The following is a 20,132-nucleotide window of genomic DNA, read 5'->3' as shown; positions in this document are numbered from 1 at the left end:
AATGGTTTAGAAACACTTTGAAATACTCTAAAAACAATTAGTAATGTTTTTAAAATAATTTAAAGTGCTTTTAAAATCTTTTTAAAACATCTTAAAATGGTTCCAAAATAATTTAAAATGTTTTAACGACATGTTTAAATGCTTTAATAACAATTTAAAAATATTTAAAGTGCTTTAACATGTTTTTAAAATGCTTTACAAACAATTTAAAATGCTTTCAAAACAATATAAAATGTTTTTTGAATCAGTGATCGGAGAATCCACAGTATGAACATTTTTGTACCAACGTTTCAAATCCCAAGGGGTTAATTTCTTCTTTAATTTCTCGTCGAGATTAGAATCTGAGATGATCTTTTTTACATTCTTCATGATTTTGGGGATGGGATTACTAATAACTGCCACAGTTTAGGTGATCATTCATTTTGCGCACATAGTCTTCTTTATCTAAGATGACTGCTACTCCTCCTTTATCTGCTTTAAGAACCACCACCTTGTCATTGTTCCGCAAAGATTTGAAAGCTCTTTGTTCTTCCTTACTTAGGTTGCTTTTGGGAGCATTGGCTTTTCTCATGATGAGAGAAAATTCTTGCCTCAATGCTTCTTTGTCTTCCAAAGGGAGGTTACTAATCCCATCTTCTATGCTGCATATCATGTTCTCAATGGGGAGGCTTCTAGGAGCAACCGCAAACCCCATACCTTTGCTGAGAACATTGGTTATTAGAGGATCTAATTCTTGGGAAGAAAGGTTGACCACTTTTCTATTAGATCTTGACTCACAGGTGTTTGTTGAAGACATAGTTTTTTCTTCCTTCTGGACATTCATGTCTAAGCATTGATTTCTATTGTTTCCCGTGCCATCACCAGAATTTTGAATGTGCTCACAATTGTGCGACCAAAGAGTTTTTAATGAATTGTTTTCAAAGCTATCCTCTTTTGAATCATCAAGAATGCTGTGACCGAAACCGATAACACTGTTTTTTATTAAATTAGGGTTATTAACTGCGCAGTTATTATCGTTTCTTGCATCTGCGTAGTCATTTAAATTGTCATAGCTGCTATTTGGGTGCATAGTTATTATCGTTAGAATCGCAGTTTTTAATGATCATTGCCTTAGAATTTTCTGCGCATTCATTTGAATTATCTGTGAAGTTTATAACGCAGTTTATTGTATTATTTAAATTGTCACAGCTGCTATCTGCGTAGTCAATTAAATAGCTGTGATCTGGTTCCGCTGCAACCTTGGGAAACTCAACATCGTTTACATTTGCGTTATCTGCGAAGTTAACCTTACCATCTGCGCAGTTTCTTGCATTATTAGTTATCTATAAATATTAACTATTTATGATTACTAATATAATTTAAATATATTAATTTAATTTATATAATAATTGATTATTATTATTTTAATATTATATTATTTTATATATTAGTTGTTATATTAATTAATATTTGTATTATTATATTAGCTAACTATAAATATTAATTATTTATATTTACTCATATGATTTAAATTTATTAAAAATTTATTAAAAATTTATTAATTAGTTAATATGATTTAAATATATTATTTAGTTAATTATTATATTAGTTAACTATAAATAACTATTAATCATATATAACTACTAACATGACTTAATTATATTAATTTATTTTATATAATAATTATTATATTAATTAATCAATTATTATTATAATATTTGATTATTATTATAAAATAATAATTAATTATTTATTATAAAATAATTGATTATTATTGTATTAATATTATATTAATTTATATATTAGTTATTTTATTATTATTATTATTAATATATGAATTATTATATTAATTTATTATAAATATTAATTATTTATAATAATTATTAGGATTAAAAATTTATTAATTTAATTTATATAGATATTAACATATGGTATTAATTAATTATTTATATTTTCTAATATGATTAAATAAATATATTAATTAGTTAGTATGATTTAAATATATTATTTAGTTAATTATTTTATTAGTTAACTACAAATATTAATCATTTACAATATAATTTAAATATATTAATTTAAATTATTAATTATTATATTAATTTATTATTATTCTAATATTTAATTATTATTATTATATAATATTAATTATTTATTATATAATAATTGATTATTATTATATTAATATTATATTAATTTATATATTAGTTATTTCATTAATTAATGTATGAACTATTATATTAATTTATTTAAATATTAATTATTTATAATAATTAATATGAATTAAAAATAAAAATAAAATTATATTAAATTAAAGAGTCTAGCCGACAGTGTGTTCTTCATTGAAAATTTCTTCCTCATTAGTATTTATTCTGCCTTATTGCTCTTCTTTTATCATCATTCTTCAACCCTGATGTTGGATCCCACTTGGGATTTGAAACGTTGGTACAAAAATATTCATACTGTGGATTCTCCGATCACTGATTCAAAAGACACAAACCACAGATCTCTTAAATCCAAAATATAAAATGTTTTCAAAACAATTTAAAATGTTTTTGATTCAATTTAAAATGCTCTAAAAGCAATTCAAAATAATTTTAAAACAATTTAAAACACTTTAAAATGGTTTTAAAAAAAATTAAATGCTTTTAAAATGGTTTAAAAACAATTTGAAATGCTTTAACAACAATTTAAAATGATTTTAAAATGCTTTGAAAACAAATTAAGACGCTATAAAAATTGTTTACAATAATTTCAAAACAATTTTAATCCATTTAAATTTCTTTAAGAACAATTTTAAATGTTTTTAAAATGCTTTAAAAACAATTTAAAATGTTTTAAAGACATTTTTAAATTCTTTAAAAATAAGTTTAAGTGCTTTATGAACAACTGAAAATGCTCTAAAACCCTTTTAAAATGTTCTAAAAACAATTTAAAAATGTTTAAAGAACTTTACTATAATAACAATTTAAAATGCTTAAACATAGTTTACAATGTTTTCAAAACTAATTAAAATACTTCAAAATAATTTAAATTGCTTTAAGAACAATTTTAAACGATTTTAAAATGCTTTAAAAACAATTTAAAATGATTCAAAATGCTTTAAGAATAAGTTAAAGGCCTTTAAGAATAATTTAAAATGCTTTAAAAGCAATTTAAAATTCTTTAAAAAGAAATTTAAAATGGTTTTAAAATACCTTAAAAGCAATTAAAAATGTTTTAAAATACTTTAAAATGATTTTAAAATGCTTTAAAATCATCTTAAAATGTAAAAAAAAAGTTTTAAAATGCTCCAAAAACATTTAAAAACAATTAAAATGCTTTAAAATTAATGAAAAACGATTACAAATGCTTTAAAAACAATTAGAAATGCTTTAAAATGATTTTAAAACATTTTTTAGAACATCCTAAATGGTTTCAAAATAATTTAAAATGTTTTAAAGACATTTTTAAGTGCTTTAAAAATAGTTTTAAATACTTTAAAAACAATTTTAAATGCTTTAAAATGAATTTAAAACGCTTTAAAAACAATTTAAGATGCTTTAACATGTTTTTAAAATGCTTTACAAACAATTTAAAAAGCTTTCAAAACAATATAAAATGTTTTCAAAACAATTTAAAATGTTTTTGATACAATTCAAAATGCTCTAAAAACAATTCAAAATAATTTAAAAGCAATTTAAAACGCTTTAAAATGGTTTAAAAACAATTTTAAATGCCTTTAAAATGGTTTAAAAACAATTTGAAATATTTTAAAACAATTAAAAATGTTTTAAAAAAAATTAAAGTTCTTTTAAAATCTTCTTAAAATATCTTAAAATTGTTCCAAAATAATTTAAAATGTTTTAAGGACATCTTTAAATGCTTTAAGAACAATTTAAAAAGATTTAAAGTGCTTTAACATGTTTTTAAAATGCTTTACAAACAATTTAAAATGCTTTCAAAACAATATAAAATGTTTTCAAAACTATTTAAAATGTTTTTTATACAATTTTAAATGCTCTAAAAACAATTCAAAATAATTTAAAAACAATTTAAAATGCTTTAAAATGGTTTAAAAATAATTTTAAAAATTCAAAATAATTTGAAAACAATTTAAAACGCTTTACAATGGTTTAAGAACAATTTTAAATGCTTTTAAAATGGTTTAAAAACAATTTTAAATGCCTTTAAAATTGTTTAAAAACAATTTGAAATGCTTAACAACAATTTAAAAAGCTTTAAAATGTTTTTAAAATGATTTGAAAACAATTTAAAACGCTTTAAGAATTGTTTACAATACTTTCAAAACAATTTTAAACCATTTAAATTGCTTTAAGAACAATTTTAAATGTTTTTAAAATGCTTTAAAAAGAATTTAAAATGTTTTAAAGACATTTTTAAATTCTTTAAAAATAAGTTTAAGTGCTTTATGAACAATTGAAAATGCTTTAAAACCCTTTTAAAATGTTCTAAAAACAATTTAAAAAGGTTTAAAGAACTTTAAAATACTTTAATAACAATTTAAAATGCTTAAACATAGTTTACAATGTTTTCAAAACGAATTAAAATACTTAAAAATAATTTAAATTGCTTTAAGAACATTTTTAAAAGATTTAAAATGCTTTAAAAACAATTTAAAATGATTTAAAATGCTTTAAAAATGAGTTAAAGGGATTTAAGAATAATTTAAAATGTTTTAAAAGCAATTTAAAATGGTTTTAAAATACTTTAAAAGCAATTAAAAATGTTTTGAAATACTTTAAAATGATTTTAAAATGCTTTAAAATCTTCTTTAAATGTTAAAAAAAGTTTTAAAATGCTCTAAAAACGTTTAAAAACAATTAAAATGCTTTAAAATTAATGTAAAACGATTACAAATGCTTTAAAACTAATTAGAAATGCTTTAAAATGATTTAAAATATTTTTTAAAACATCCTAAAATGGTTTCAAAATAATTTAAAATGTTTTAAAGACATTTTTAAATGCTTTAAAAATAGTTTTAAATACTTTAAAAACAATTTTAAACGCTTTAAAATGAATTTAAAACACTTTAAAAACAATTTAAGATGCTTTAAAGTTCTTTAACATGTTTTTAAAATGCTTTACAATCAATTTAAAATGCTTTAAAAACAATATAAAATGCTTTCAAAACAATTTAAAATGTTTTTGATACAATTCAAAATGCTCTAAAAACAGTTCAAAATAATTTAAAAGCAATTTAAAACGCTTTAAAATGGTTTAAAAACAATTTTAAATTCTTTTAAAATGGTTTAGAAACAATTGAAATACTTGTAAAATAATTAGTAATGTTTTTAAAACAATTTAAAGTGCTTTTAAAAAAAATTTAAAACATCTTAAAATGGTTCCAAAATAATTTAAAATGTTTTAAGAACATATTTAAATGCTTTAAAAACAATTTAAAAAGATTTAAAGTGCTTTAACATGTTTTTAAAATGCTTTACAAACAATTTAAAATGCTTTCAAAACAATATAAAATGTTTTCAAAACATTTTAAAATGTTTTTGATACAATTTAAAATGCTCTAAAAACAATCCAAAATAATTTAAAAACAATTCGAAACACTTTAAAATGGTTTAAAAAAAATTAAATGCTTTTAAAATGGTTTTAAAACAATTTTAAATGTTTTTAAAATGGTTTAAAAGTAATTTGAAATGCTCTAACAACAATTTAAAAAGCTTTAAAATGTTTTTAAAATGCTTTGAAAATAATTTAAGACGCTATAAAAATTGTTTACAATAATTTCTAAACAATTTTAAACCATTTAAATTGCTTTAAGAACAATTTTCAATGTTTTTAAAATGCTTTGAAAACAATTTAAAATGTTTTAAAGACATTTTTAAATTCTTTAAAAATAATTCTAAGTGCTTTATGAACAATTTAAAATGCTCTAAAACCCTTTTAAAATGTTCTAAAAACTATTTCAAAATGTTTAAAGAACTTTACAATACTTTAATAACAATTTAAAATGCTTAAACATAGTTTACCATGCTTTCAAAACGAATTAAAATACTTCATAATAAGTTAATTTTTTTTAATAACAATTTTAAACGATTTTAAAATGCATTAAAAACAATTTAAAATGATTCAAAATGCTTTAAGAATAAGTTAAAGGGCTTTAAGAATAATTTAAAATGCATTAAAAGCAATTTAAAATTCTTTAAAAATAAATTTAAAATGGTTTTAAAATACTTTAAAATCAATTTAAAATGTTTTAAAATACTTTAAAATGATTTTAAAATGCTTTAAAATCATCTTAAAATGTAAAAAAAATAGTAATTTTAAAATGCTCTAAAAACGTTTAAAAACAATTAAAATGCTTTAAAATTAATGAAAAACGATTACAAATGCTTTAAAAACAATTAGAAATGCTTTAAAATGATTTTAAAATATTTTTTGAAACATCCTAAAATGGTTTCAAAATAATTTAAAATGTTTTAAAGACATTTTTAAATGCTTTAAAAATAGTTTTAAATACTTTAAAAACAATTTTAAACGCTTTAAAATGAATTTAAAACACTTTAAAAACAATTTAAGATGCTTTAACATGTTTTTAAAATGCTTTACAAACAATTTAAAATGCTTTCAAAACAATATAAAATGTTTTCAAAACAATTTAAAATGTTTTTGATACAATTCAAAATGCTCTAAAAACAGTTCAAAATAATTTAAAAGCAATTTAAAACGCTTTAAAATGGTTTAAAAACAATTTTAAATGCTTTTAAAATGGTTTAAAAACAATTTGAAATACTTTAAAAACAATTAGAAATGTTTTAAAAACAATTTAAAGTGCTTTTAAAATCTTTTTAAAACATCTTAAAATGGTTCCAAAATAATTTAAAATGTTTTAAGGACATCTTTAAATGCTTTAAGAACAATTTAAAAAGATTAAAAGTGCTTTAACATGTTTTTAAAATGATTTACAAACGGAATTGGTAAGTAGACACTGAAGAACGAAAGGACTCCAAGGATGAACCCTAGATTTGCCGCCTCCTTGCCCTCGGCCGCCATCGGGTCTTTGAACGCCCCTGCTGCGGATGGTTTCGAGAGATTCATGCACAGGTTAAGGGTCTTTTTCCTCTCTGCAGATTCGCAAGATGTCCATACCATGAACGCCGGCGCCGCAGACACGGATGCTCACGCAGATCTCTTTGCCGAGAGCTCTGGGGTAGCATGGCCTCAGCCCCCTGCTTCCACAACGCGCTTATGTGGCCCTCTTCAGAATGTCGGTGCAGCGGCCAAGGACGATCACGCAGAACCCTTCGCTGCTTCTCCTCGGATCGTGGCTTTCGGGAAGGAAGGGTTTGCACCGATTGGCTGTACGCCTCTTCTGCCCATGGGGCAAATCCAGGAAACGAAAATCAATCAATGCGTATGCCTCCTCTCTTCACAGATCTGCAGGGGAAAGAGGCATTCGGACTTTTCTTCCTCATTCCAGATACAAATCAAGCTCATTACAGGCAAAACTATGCTACAATGGGTAAGCCAGACGGATCTAGTGTAGTAGATCTAGTGCAGTATCTCAAGCATACACTGAACATCAAACTGGGGATCCCCTCTGCAGCTCAACGGCTTCTCCACGAAGGTAAACAACTAGAGGATCTCCATCCTATTTCTTTTTACGGCATTAAGAAAGATGCATCCATTATTTTAACCCTTCGTTTGAGAGGAGGAGCTGCTGGAGAGTCATCCTCAGCTAAGGCATTTTCATATAAAGATGCAGTCCATGCTAAGAAGCCTGAAAAGACAGTTCCACCGGTTCAGGCTCCACCCAAGCCTTTTTTGGTTGACAAATCGGAGGAGGTTCCCTCTGTTGAGATCTCTTACTCTGACCTGGCAGACGACACCCAAAAATTTGCTGAAAGGGCCATCATCTGCAGATTCAATGGGCTCTGGCCACGCTCAAAGGATCTTTATGACTGGATCAATGACAACTGGACTCACCGTTGCAAGATTTACTTCTGTGCAAAGGGATATTTTATAGTGTTGTTCGATAATCTCGAGGACTACGAAAAGGCCTTAGAAGAAGGCCCCTGGTTCATGGGTTCGGCAGGTCTCTTCTTAACTCCATGGTTCCCAGACTTTGACCCAGCTTCTGCAGTTATCACTAAAGCCCCTGCCTGGATCAGACTTCCAAATCTCCCAATACACCCGTGGAGCACAGAAGCATACAGGCAAATAGGCAACACTTTGGGTTGCCTTTTAATGGGAGATTACACGAGGGAACGGCAAGGTCTCTACACATATGCTAGAAATTGTGTGGAGCTAGATTTAAGCAAGGGATTGCCAGAGCAAATCAATCTCAAGATCAAGGACACTGTTTGGACCCAGTTTCTAGATTACGAAAACACTGCCTTCCGATGCCGTCATTGTCACCTAACAGGGCACCTACAGAACTCCTGCCCATCGCTGACAGCAAGATCGAAAAAGGGAATCTTCGCAAAAACCAAACCCAAGCGTTGGGCTCCCTGTCCTCCGCCGCCAGCTGGGAGCTCCAGCTCCCCAAGTTCGGAGGATGGGGAAAGCGATTCAGAACCGGACCAGGTGCCTCAGCCGATGGATCCGCCCATGGATACTATGGGGCACACCCATGACACAGCAATCTCCCAGAAACGCGCCCATGAGACCTCCTCTGAATCAGAAAAGGAATTCCCGATGATAGAGAATTCCAGTCTTCAAGTTGTCTTAGCTCATTCTCCCCATGATGGCTGGACAAAAGTCAACAAAAAGAAAGGGAAAAAACAATGTGTTGTAGCTTCTGCCCCTATGGGGTAATAGTCAGTTAGTCAGTGTGTGATCTCAGGTCATATGTTCTAGCTATGAGTCTGAATCTTTCCTCCGGGACCGAGGTTGATGGATCCATCATTTATGGTCTGCCGGTCTCTTGCTTCTCCTGATTGTACTATATTTTACTTAATAGAATTAGTCTTTATCGAGAAAAAAAAAAATGCTTTACAAACAATTTAAAATGTTTTCAAAACAATATAAAATGTTTTCAAAACAATTTAAAATGTTTTTGATACAATTTAAAATGCTCTGAAAACAATTCAAAATAATTTAAAAACAATTTAGAATGCTTTAAAATGGTTTAAAAACAATTTTAAAAATTCAAAATAATTTAAAAACAATTTAAAACGCTTTAAAATGGTTTAAAAACAATTTTAAATGCTTTTAAAATGGTTTAAAAACAATTTGAAATGCTTTAACAACAATTTAAAAAGCTTTAAAATGTTTTTAAAATGCTTTGAAAACAATTTAAAACGCTTTAAAAATTGTTTACAATACTTTCAAAACATGTTTAAACCATTTAGATTGCTTTAAGAACAATTTTAAATGTTTTTAAAATTCTTTAAAAATAATTTAAAATGTTTTAAAGACATTTTAAAATTCTTTAAAAATAAGTTTAAGTGCTTTATGAACAATTGAAAATGCTTTAAAACCCTTTTAAAATGTTCTAAAAACAATTTAAAAAGGTTTAAAGAACTTTAAAATACTTTAATAACAATTTAAAATGCTTAAACATAGTTTACAATGTTTTCAAAACGAATTAAAATACTTCAAAATAATTTAAATTGCATTAAGAACAATTTTAAACGATTTAAAATGTTTTAAAAAACAATTTGAAATGTTTTAAAATGCTTTAAAAAAAAGTTAAAGGGATTTAAGAATAATTTAAAATGCTTTAAAAGAAATTTAAAATGGTTTTAAAATACTTTAAAAGCAATTAAAAATGTTTTAAAATACTTTAAAATGATTTTAAAATGCTTTGAATATTCTTAAAATGTTAAAAAAAAGGTTTTAAAATGCTCTAAAAATGTTTAAAAACAATTAAAATGCTTTTAAATTAATGAAAAACGATTACAAATGCTTTAAAAACAATTAGAAATGCTTTAAAATGATTTTAAAATATTTTTTAAAACATCCTAAAACGGTTTCAAAATAATTTAAAATGTTTTAAAGACATTTTTAAATGCTTTAAAAATAGTTTTAAATACTTTAAAAACAATTTTAAACGCTTTAAAATGAATTTAAAACGCTTTAAAAACAATTTAAGATGCTTTAAAGTGCTTTAACATGTTTTTAAAATGCTTTACAAACAATTTAAAATGCTTTCAAAACAATATAAAATGTTTTCAAAACAATTTAAAATGTTTTTGATACAATTCAAAATGCTCTAAAAACAGTTCAAAATAATTTAAAGGCAATTTAAAATGCTTTAAAATGGTTTAAAAAAAAAAAAAAATTCTTTTAAAATGGTTTAGAAACAATTTGAAATACTTTAAAAACAATTAGTAATGTTTTTATAACAATTTAAAGTGCTTTTAAAATCTTTTTAAAACATCTTAAAATGGTTCCAAAATAATTTAAAATGTTTTAAGGACATCTTTAAATGCTTTAAGAACAATTTAAAAAGATTTAAAGTGCTTTAACATGTTTTTAAATGCTTTAGAAACAATTTAAAATGCTTTCAAAACAATATAAAATGTTTTCAAAACAATTTAAAATGTTTTTGATACAATTTAAAATGCTCTAAAAACAATTCAAAATAATTAAAAAACAATTCAAAACACTTTAAAATGATTTAAAAAAAAACAAATGCTTTTAAAATGGTTTAAAAACAATTTGAAATGCTTTAACAACAATTTAAAAAGATTTAAAATGTTTTTAAAATGCTTTGAAAATAATTTAAGACGCTATAAAAATTGTTTACACTAATTTCAAAACAATTTTAAACCATTTAAATTGCTTTAAGAACAATTTTAAATATTTTTAAAATGCTTTAAAAACAATTTAAAATGTTTTAAAGACATTTTTAAATTATTTAAAAATAAGTTTAAGTGATCTATCAACAATTGAAAATGCTCTAAAACCCTTTTAAAATGTTCTTAAAAAAAAATTAAAAATGTTTAAAGAACTTTACAATACTTTAATAACAATTTAAAATGCTTAAACATAGTTTACAATGTTTTCAAAACGAATTAAAATACTTCAAAATAATTTAAATTGCTTTAAGAACAATTTTAAACGATTTTAAAATGCTTTAAAAACAATTTAAAACGATTCAAAATGATTTAAGAATAAGTTAAGGGGCTTTAAGAATAATTTAAAATGCTTTAAAAGCAATTTAAAATTCTTTAAAAATAAATTTAAAATGGTTTTAAAATACTTTAAAAGCAATTAAAAATGTTTTAAAATACTTTAAAATGATTTTAAAATGCTTTAAAATCATTTTAAAATGTTAAAAAAAAAGTTTTAAAATGCTCTAAAAATGTTTAAAAACAACTAAAATGTTTTAAAATTAATGAAAAACGATTACAAATGCTTTAAAAACTATTAGAAATGATTTTAAATGATTTTAAAATATTTTTTAAAACATCCTAAATCGTTTCAAAATAATTTAAAATGTTTTAAATACATTTTTAAATGCTTTAAAAATAGTTTTAAATACTTTAAAAACAATTTTAAATGCTTTAAAATGAATTTAAAATGCTTTAAAATGCTTTAAAGTGCTTTAAAATGTTTTTAAAATGCTTTACAAACAATTTAAAATGCTTTCAAAACAATTTAAAATGTTTTTGATACAATTTAAAATGCTCTAAAAACAACTCGAAATAATTTAAAAACGCTTTAAAATGGTTTAAAAATAATTTTAAAAATTCAAAATAATTTAAAAACAATTTAAAACGCTTTAAAATGATTTTAAAACAATTTTAAATGCTTTTAAAATGGTTTAAAAACAATTTGAAATGCTTTAACAACAATTCAAAAAGCTTTAAAATGTTTTCAAAATGCTTTGAAAACAATTTAAAACTCTTTAAAAATTGTTTACAATACTTTCAAAACAATTTTAAACCATTTAAATTGCTTTAAGAACAATTTTAAATGTTTTTAAAATGCTTTAAAAACAATTTTAAATGATTTAAAGACATTTTAAATTCTTTAAAAATAAGTTTAAGTGCTTTATGAACAACTGAAAATTCTTTAAAACCCTTTTAAAATGTTCTAAAAACAATTTAAAAGGTTTAAAGAACTTTAAAATACTTTAACAACAATTTAAGATGCTTAAACATAGTTTACAATGTTTTCAAAATGAATTAAAATACTTCAAAATAATTTAAATTGCTTTAAGAACAATTTTAAACGATTTTAAAATGCTTTAAAAACAATTTAAAATGATTTAAAATGCTTTAAAAATAAGTTAAAGGGCTTTAAGAATAATTTAAAATGCTTTAAAAGAAATTTAAAATGGTTTAAAAAGAAATTTAAAATGGTTTTAAAATACTTTAAAAGCAATTAAAAATGTTTTAAAATACTTTACAATGATTTTAAAATGCTTTAAAATCATCTTAAAATGTTAAAAAAAAAGTTTTAAAATGCTCTAAAAACATTTAAAAACAATTAAAATGCTTTAAATTAATGAAAAATGATTACAAATGCTTTAAAAACAATTAGAAATGCTTTAAAATGATTTTAAAATATTTGTTAAAACATCCTAAAATGGTTTCAAAAAAATTTGAAATGTTTTAAAGACATTTTAAATGCTTTAAAAATAGTTTTAAATACTTTAAAAACAATTTGAAACGCTTTCAAATGAATCTGAAATGCTTTAAAAACAATTTAAGATGCTTTAAAGTGCTTTAACATGTTTTTAAAATGCTTTACAAACAACTTAAAATTCTTTCAAAACAATATAAAATGTTTTCAAAACAATTTAAAATGTTTTTGATACAAATCAAAATGCTCTAAAAACAGTTCAAAATAATTTAAAATCAATTTAAAACGCTTTAAAATGGTTTAAAAGCAATTTGAAATACTTTAAAAACCATTAGAAATGTTTTAAAAACAATTTAAAGTGTTTTTAACATGTTTTTAAAATGCTTTACAAACAAGTTAAAATGCTTTAAAAACAATATAAAATGTTTTCAAACAATTTAAAATCTTTTTGATACAATTTAAAATGCTCTAAGAACAATTCAAAATAATTTAAAAACAATTTAAAACGCTTTAAAATTGTTTAAAAACAATTTTAAATGCTTTTAAAATGGTTTAAAAACAATTTTAAATGCTTTAACAACAATTTAAAAAGCTTTAAAATGCTTTGAAAACAATTTAAAATGCTTTAAAAATTGTTTACAATATTTTCAAAACAATTTTAAACCATTTAAATTTCTTTAAGAGCAATTTTAAATGTTTTTAAAATGCTTTAAAAACAATTTAAAATGTTTTAAAGACATTTTTAAATTCTTTAAAAATAAGTTTAAGTGCTTTATGAACAATTGAAAATGCTCTAAAACCCTTTTAAAATGTTCTAAAAACAATTTAAAAAGGTTTAAAGAACTTTAAAATACTTTAATAACAATTTAAAATGCTTAAACATAGTTTACAATGTTTTCAAAATGAATTAAAATACTTCAAAATAATTTAAATTGCTTTAAGAACAATTTTAAATGATTTTAAAATGCTTTAAAAACAATTTAAAATGATTTAAAATGCTTTAAAAATAAGTTGAAGGGCTTTAAGAATAATTTAAAATGCTTTAAAAACAATTTAAAATGCTTTCAAAAGAAATTTAAAATACTTTAAAAGCAATTATTTTTTTTTTAAATTCTTTAAAATGATTTTAAAATGCTTTAAAATCATCTTAAAATGTTAAAAAAAAGGTTTTAAAATGCTCTAAAAACATTTAAAAACAATTAAAATGCTTTAAAATTAATGAAAAACGATTACAAATGCTTTAAAAACAATTAGAAATGCTTTAAAATGATTTTAAAATATTTTTAAAACATCCTAAAATGGTTTCAAAATAATTTAAAATGTTTTAAAGACATTTTTAAATGCTTTAAAAATAGTTTTAAATTCTTTAAAAATAGTTTTAAATACTTTAAAAACAATTTTAAACGCTTTAAAATGACTTTAAAACGCTTTAAAAACAATTTAAGATGCTTTAAAGTGCTTTAACATGTTTTTAAATTGATTTACAAACAATTTAAAATGCTTTCAAAACAATATAAAATCTTTTCAAAACAATTTAAAATGTTTTTGATACAATCCAAAATGCTCTAAAAATAGTTCAAAATAATTTAAAAGCAATTTAAAACGCTTTAAAATGGTTTAAAAACAATTTTAAATACTTTAAAAACAATTAGAAATGTTTTAAAAACAATTTAAAGTGCTTTTAAAATCTTTTTAAAACATCTTAAAATGGTTCCAAAATAATTTAAAATGTTTTAAGGACATCTTTAAATGCTTTAAGAACAATTTAAAAAGATTTAAAGTGCTTTAACATGTTTTTAAAATGCTTTACAAACAATTTAAAATGCTTTCAAAACAATATAAAATGTTTTCAAAACAATTTAAAATGTTTTTGATACAATTTAAAATGCTCTAAAAACAATCCAAAACAATTTAAAAACAATTTAAAACACTTTAAAATGGTTTAAAAACAATTTTAAATGCTTTTAAAATGTTTTAAAAACAATTTGAAATGCTTTAACAACAATTTAAAAAGCTTTAAGATGTTTTTAAAAGTCTTTGAAAACAATTTAAAATGATTTAAAAATTGTTTACAATACTTTCAAAACAATTTTAAACCATTTAAATTGCTTTAAGAACAATTTTTAATATTTTTAAAATGCTTTAAAAACCATTTAAAATGTTTTAAAGACATTTTTAAATTCTTTAAAAATAAGTTTAAGTGCTTTATGAACAATTTAAAATGCTCTAAAACCCTTTTGTTCTCCAACTACTACTAGAAGGGAGCTACAACCCCCTTAGCTCTTGTACTAGTTGATGTACTAGTACGTAGGTGTTGACCTATAGAAGGCTACAACCTTCTCTTTTCTTCTAGGGACCACATTTCATAAATTTTCACACTGGATCCATCAATACAAAATAATCACCACTGCAATACAACCATCAACTCTGAATCACACAACAACTGAATCACCGAAACCCTATCATCGAAACATAGTCACCAGAACACAGAGCAGAGCCCAGAACTCTGCAACCACCACTAGAACCAACAGCAACCTCAAATACTAAATCTCATAATGTATACGTTACTTGACTATGTCGAACTAGCATGTATATTCTCTTTCACTAGAGGGAACCTGCGTACAGATCTAAAAATAATTACTTATTCCTTCACTATAATTTCAATATCAAATATACCCAGAACATAAGATATAATGGATAAGACATGCATCAGTATTCAGATCTATTCATGATCATACCATATATCGATAATGCATTTTAGTCTTCATGTTCCTGGTCCATCAACCTTCATCAACCGCATAAGAGCCTCCTTGGTTCAGATTTAGCAAAGCATCACAAACCCATAACCAGCATACTAGATCTCACACTTCATTAGATATTCATCACTTGCACACTTACCCTTATTAGCCTAATGATCTTCTCCTTATATAGGTTTAGGCCTCTCTCAATACCATGGTCCAAAACCACGTAGAACCAATAGTTGGGATCAACACTTCGGACCAAATACCATGGACCAAATACCACGGAAAAAAACTTAGATTCCCAACATGTACGCGTCTTTCCTTCTGTAAACTTGCGTGTGTACATATACGTGACTTGTTATATGGTGAATCTGCATGTATACGCTCCTTTATCACAACACACCTATTTATACCTCTTAGATCATTAATTCTTTGTTGTTTACTAGTTGTACTATGATCTTTCATCTGAGTGAGTTCCATCAAGGACAACACCTGTATCATACCTGTATCATAATGCCAACAATCTCCCCCTTTGGTCTTGATGGCAACAACCACACCAAGTCACTCTCCCCCTTTGACATCAAGGGCAAAGGGTGGACCAAGATATTCTCTCCCTTGGTATACATTCTGCTGTCCATACTCCCCGTGAGTACATGCTGAATTCTCTGCTTGAGCTCCCCCTTTGTATATGCTAAGATGTATCAATCCGTCCATGCTCCCCATGAGCACATGTCGAGACCAAACAAGACCATGATAGTCATCAACAACTATCATACACCATATGATCTTCACTATAAGCATTTCTCATCAACATTAGCAACCTGTATCATGCAATATCATTCTCTTGACTAACCAACAGTAAGTAGCAAGATGTATCATTCAGTCATATAAACATTATCACCAAAGTCTTCTAACCATAATGCCAACAATGCCAAAAATTATGCCAACAATTATTTGAAGCATATGCTCCCCCTGAACCTATGCCAACCAACACATATCATGACTAAACCATATCAAACTTCTTTCCCTGAGTCTGTCCTACTGTTTTTTCTTCAGAGCTCCATATACGCGACTCTGCAACCTCTAACTCACGTATATACGTGATTTCTCTTTATAATATCTGCATATGTAGATTGGAATACTAAAGGTCTACACTTTCAGTTTCCCCTGTGTCCGTTATGTCTGCTAATTGAGTTATGCCACATCTTTTTGAATCTAATTATGTCTTCTTCGATACCTGGAATTGTGATGATGTATGATCCTTTTGCTTTGGTGTCTGAATTTTTCTCCTGCATTCCTTTACTTTATGTCCAAATTTGTTACATGCATAACATCTTACATGTTTCATAGTCCTTTTATTGCAATCAATAGCTTTGTGACCAAACATATTGCAAGCAAAACAATATCCCTTAAAGTACTTGGAATGTGATGATCTTTCTATGTGATGGTTTTGAACCATTCTACACCTGGTTGCAATATGTCCAAGATTATGACATTCATAACATTCAACATTACTTATTGGGGGAAATAATTGTCTATTACTTCCATAGTTAGGAGAAAAATATCTTCTTTGAGGAATTTATTTCCTTGGTTGTAGCTGGGGTTGACCACTTATCTCTTTGTTGATCATTTCAAATTTTGCATTAGAATTCCTTTCCTCATCCTGTGAGCTAGATTCACCTTCGACAGTTTCATAAAAGCCAATCCCAGTTTTGATAGTAGGGGATCTTTGACTACTAAGAATATCATCCAAAATCTTATTATTGTCTTGAAATCATAACAGTTTATTTACCTTTTAAGATATTTACCTCAACCTGATGTTGTTCTTCCTTTTCCAGATATTGCTTCTTTATGTTTTCTTTAGCTTTTCTTCCTTCTTCCACTTGTTGCCTTAATTCGAGCACTTCATGTTCTTGTCCTTCAAGAGCTTCTTTATTTTGCTTCTTTGATTCTTCAAGATCTTGTTTTAGAGAGAGGATCTTAGATTCAAGTCTCTGAATTGTTGTGCTCTGATCTTTTACTACATCTTGTAGCTTCTCCCTTATTTTGGTTACTGTCTCCAGCTAATCTTTTAATCTGGTAACTTCTTCTGTTTCTACGTCCTTATTTTCATATGCCATGAGAAGTCTAATGTCTTCATCGCTATTGGATGAGTCATTACTTTTATCATGTGTATAATAACTTCTATTACCTTCTTTAGACATCTTTCCTTTGTTATGAGGGCATCTAGCAGCATAGTGACCAACTCTACCACAAGAAAAACATTTGAAAGGTAGATTACATTTGAACCTTCCAGATCCCCATTGAAGATTCTTGACAAAATCTACCTCATATTCTTCTTCTGAAATGTATCCTGATTTACTGAGTTTTGCAAATTCATTAAATGCAGCTTCTCTCATATCCGATGGTCCTCCTTTTCTCATTTCAAAAGCAGTTAGGATTCCATGAAGCTTTGTCATAGTGATTTTCTGCAGATACTCCTTTTCTTCTATGGCAGACACTTTGGATTCAAATTTAGTAGACAAGGATCTCAAAACTTTCTCAACTAAGACAACTTCCTTAATTTCTTCATCGATATTCCTCATACAACCGACAATCTCATCTATACGTAGGAAGTAATTAGCTATGCTTTCATTACTATGCATATTAAGAGTTTCATACCATATTCTAAGAGTTTGAAGCTTAGCACGTTTTACTTGATCATATCCTTCATAGCTTAGAATGATTTTGTCCCATATTTCTTTGGCTGATTTGAGCTGCATGATCTTGACAAACTCTGATCTTGACAAACTTCCCAATAAGATAGTAATAGCTTTGGCATTGAGTTCATATTATTTTATATCTGCCATATCTATAGGAATTATTGATGGATATGTCTATCCTCCTTCCACGATTCCCCAAACATCCATTCCAAGTGATTGTAGATATGTTGTGGTTCTTATCTTCCAGTAGACAAAATTGCTCCCATCGAAGATTGGTGGTCTGATGGATCCCTCTCTTTCTTGATTACTCATCCTGATGGATCTTCCTTCAAGCGATCAAGCTTCTTCTAAAGAACCCGCTCTAATACCAATTGTTGAAAATAATACTGAAAGGGGGGGCGGGGTGAATCAGTATTAGAAAATCAATAATATTTTCATTTCCATTATCAGATTCATATACGTTACTTCAGTTAAGGTAACTCGCGTGTATACGCAACTGTGTTTAATGCAACTAGCGTATATACAGTAAACTTATGATTTAGTTAGTTGATATTTAATGAGTGCATCCGAACATTATTAACCATATTAGTAAACAGGTGCATTAAAACAGAATAGATCATTACACATAAGAAGCACACATGAACACCATGATATAAGGTGGAAAGCTAATGTGGGTGAAAACCACCTGCTACAATCGTCTTTATATTCTTTTAATAAGAAACTTATTTTTACAATATTTTTGTACTAGTGCAGTCTTATACCAGTACGCAGGCTTCTACCTTCAGAAGGCTACGACCTTCTCTCATTCTCTAGCTACTACTGGAAGGGAGCTAGAACCCCCTTAGTTGTTGTACTAGCTGATGTACTAGTACATAGGTGTTGACCTACAGAATGCTACAACCTTATCTTTTCTTCCAGGGACCACGTTTCATAAATTTTCATAATAGATCCATCAATACAAAATAATCACCACTGCAATACAACCATCAACTCTTAATCACACAACAACTGAATCACTGTAACCCTGTCATCAAAATATAGTCACCAGAACATAGAGCAAAGCCCAGAACTCTGCAACCACCACTAGAACCAATAACAACCTCAAATTCCAAATCTCATAATGTATACACTACTTGATTGTGTCGAACCAGTGTGTATACGCTCTTTCACCAGTGGGAACCCGCGTATAGATCTTGTTGGAAATAACACTAGGGGGGGGGGTGAATCAGTATTATCAAATCAATAAAACTTTTTCATTTCCATACTTAGATACATATACGCTACTTCAGTTAATAGAACCCGCATGTATATGCAATTGTGTCTAATGAAACTAGCGTATATCTAGAATACTTATGATTCAGTTACTCCATTAAATGTTGATCTTTAGTTAGTGCATCAGAACTTAATTAACCATATGAGCAGTAAGTAGGTGCAGTAAAACAGAACAGATCATCACACACAAGAAGCACACATGAACACCATGATATAAGGTGGAAACCCAATGTGGGTGAAAACCACTTGCTGCAATTCGTCTCTATCTTCTTTTAATAAGAAACTTCATTTTACAATATTTTTGTATGGGTGCAGTCTTATACCAGTACACAGGCTTCTACCTGCAGAAGGCTACAACCTTCTCTCGTTCTCCAGACTCTCCTGGAAGGGAGCTACAACCCCCTTGTCTCTTGTACTAGCTGATCCATTTACTAGTACGTGGGTGTCGGCCTACTGAAATGCTCCAACCTTTACTCGTCCTCCAGCTGCTACTGGAAGGGAGCTACCACCCCCTTTCCTCTTGTACTGGCTGATGTACTAGTACATAGGTGCCAACCTACAGAAGGCTACAACCTTCTCTTTCTTCCTCCAGGTACCACGTTTCATAAATTTCCATACTGGATACTCCTGAAGCACACCACAATAATCTGAAGGCCACGTTTCATACAATTTTCGTACTGGACCCATCAATATCATTGAAGCACAAAATCAATCAATGCTAGCATTATCAATCTTTGAATCACTGAAACACTGAAACCCTATCAACAACACAGTCACCAGAACATAGAGCGGACAACAGAACTCTGCAATAACAATCAGACCTAACTGCAACTTCAAATATTATACTTCATAATGTATACGCTACTATGACGAACCAAACCCACGTACATACACACTTTCACCAAATCCAACCCACATACAGATCTACAAATATTTTCTCATAACT

Source organism: Pinus tabuliformis, chromosome 8, assembly GCF_031772625.1.
Source record: "Pinus tabuliformis cultivar Carrire ecotype Pingquan chromosome 8, CPIR1, whole genome shotgun sequence".
In the NCBI taxonomy this organism is placed as follows: Eukaryota; Viridiplantae; Streptophyta; class Pinopsida; order Pinales; family Pinaceae; genus Pinus; species Pinus tabuliformis.
This window is presented reverse-complemented; position numbering follows the sequence as displayed.